The following is a 2,414-nucleotide window of genomic DNA, read 5'->3' as shown; positions in this document are numbered from 1 at the left end:
AGGGTGAGAGGATTCACCAGAGACAGAGAGGGGAGAAGAACAGGCAGATTGACGAAGGACACTGCTGAGGGGAGCAGCGGGCGGGTCAGGACATGTGGGCACCTCCAGGGCAGGTGGGAATCGAACTCATGTGGAAGTGGCTTAAGCTTCTTAGTGCTGCATTATTAGGGAAGGCCCTATGCTGAGAGAGTTTAAATTGGCATATTGGGAGAAATTTACATTCAGACGAGGATTATACACAAATTTGAGTTTTTCTCTGAAACACTGTCTGTCCTTGATCTTCCTACAAATTTGAGAGGTGAGGAGAGTAGTTAAGTATTATTTTGCCTTGTTGTTTAATCAAAAAAGAAATTTTTATATTCAGTGAATTAAAACATTTGTAACTTTAAATAGGACATTATTTTTCCTCCTATAGATAAGCTGTACCAAGGGTGGGACATGTATAGATGAGACCCCTCCTTGACAAGGTAGGTACTCCAGTTCATTATGGTCCAGCCTTTCCTTTCTGCCCATATTGGAATCCGAGCACCGTCATTTTAGTAAGACCCTCGCAAACACTCTAGATTTCTTTGCCCATTATTGTTTCAGTATATCATCTTGCAAACCTCCAACCAGTGATAAACTCTTCCCTTTGGGGGAGACTGACTTTGAGTAGCTGAGCCCAGATAGTTTCACACCTGTAGAGGTTGATTACCTTATAAATGTTACTCAGTAACTTCACTCTGCCTAACTACCCTACTTTACATCTCTCATAATTTTTATCTTCAATTACTAAAAGCTCCATTTCTTAAATTTATATGCATAGGATGTCTATTGTCTGTGGTAAAAGAAAAAAATCAGAAACAATTAGAATGTCTATGAAAAAAAACTACATGCATGGAATGTTATATGGCTAGAAAAAAATAATTAAATCTGTATATAGAAGGCAAAAAAAAGTGAAAAGTATAGAATAATTGGTGTGGCATCATGATAATCTTATCAAATAAGAAAATTAATCAACATGTATATGCATTTGTGCTTCTAAGCACAGAGAAAAATATGAAATAATCACACTAGGATTATTATGTTTAGGTATACTGGCAGACAGAACCAGGGTAAGAAAAGAGGTTCCCATTTTCTTTTTTTTTTTTTTTAGCATTTATTTATTTATGAATTCAAGAGCTGGGGTACAGGCCAGAGGTGCAGGCACAGACAGAACTGGGAGCAGAACAGGCAGATCCACTCAAATACACTGCTTGAGGGGAGCAGTGTGTGAGACAAGAGAGTTCTGCTGCACCATGTGGGTCAGCTCCCTGGCTGGGGATTAAACTCGTGCTCCAGTAGCAACAGATAGCTTCACAGTGTTGAGACTTACCACCTGCACTGCTAGGGAGGCCCGGCTTTTTCTTCCTGTACCTCAGATAGTGCTCAGATGGGTTGGTTTCAATAAGTCTGCACTGCTCTTGTGTTTTGAAAGGAAAATTCTATATTAATATAATTAATAGAAAAGAAATGAAACAGGACCTTCTGGTGGTGCAGGGGTTAAGTCTCAGCACTATCACACTCCGTGGTTACTAGCCAGGAAGCTAAACCGCTTGGCTAAACCACATGGCACAGCAGACATTTCCTGTCTAGCCTGCTGCTCCCCTTAGCAGTATATTTCAGTTGATCTACCTGTTCTCTATCCACTCTGTCTCTGGTGAGTCCTCTCATCCTCACCACCCCTCCCCACACCACACCTAGACCCCAGTACTTATATGTATAAATAGATAAACATAAATCTGAAAAAAAAAAAGGAAATAAAGATTCTATAACAGGAATGGCTGAAAAAAATGTTATTTAAAATTGCTACAACTACAGGGTCTCCCTGGTGGCCTAGGGGTTAGTCTCAGTGCTACCACTCACTACAGTCTGAGTTCAATCCCCAGTCAGAGAGCTAACCCACATGGCACTGCACCCCTCAGCAGTGTATTTCAGTGGATCTGCCTGTTCTGCTCCATACTCTGTCTCTGGTGAATCCTCTCACCCACCCACCTCTGCCTATACCTCAGTTCTTGTATGTAAAAATAAATAAATATATTTTAAAGTTGATAAAGGCTGTATAAAAGACAATCAAATGAAACACTCAGAGAATAAGAATAAAAATAATTTATGGGGCCTTCCATGGTGGGCAAAGGGTTAGGATACAGCACTGCAAGCTAGCTACAGCTGCTTCAGTGCAAGTTCGATTCCTGGCTCCAGAGGTGATCCACATGCCGCAGCTGACCTCTCCTGTCTGCCCACTGCTCCCCTCAGCTGTATACTTCATTGATCTGCCTACTCTACTCCCCACTCTATCTCTGGTGAATCCTCTCACCACCTCTGCACCTTTGGCCTGTACCCCAGTTCTGTATGCATAAATAATCTTTTAAAAAAGTAGATGTAAAAATAAACTA

This window comes from Condylura cristata, unplaced genomic scaffold, assembly GCF_000260355.1.
Source record: "Condylura cristata isolate star-nosed mole 26May11 unplaced genomic scaffold, ConCri1.0 scaffold00022, whole genome shotgun sequence".
In the NCBI taxonomy this organism is placed as follows: domain Eukaryota; kingdom Metazoa; phylum Chordata; class Mammalia; order Eulipotyphla; family Talpidae; genus Condylura; species Condylura cristata.
The sequence above is the reverse complement of the archived record's forward strand: the minus strand, read 5'-3'. Positions refer to the sequence as shown.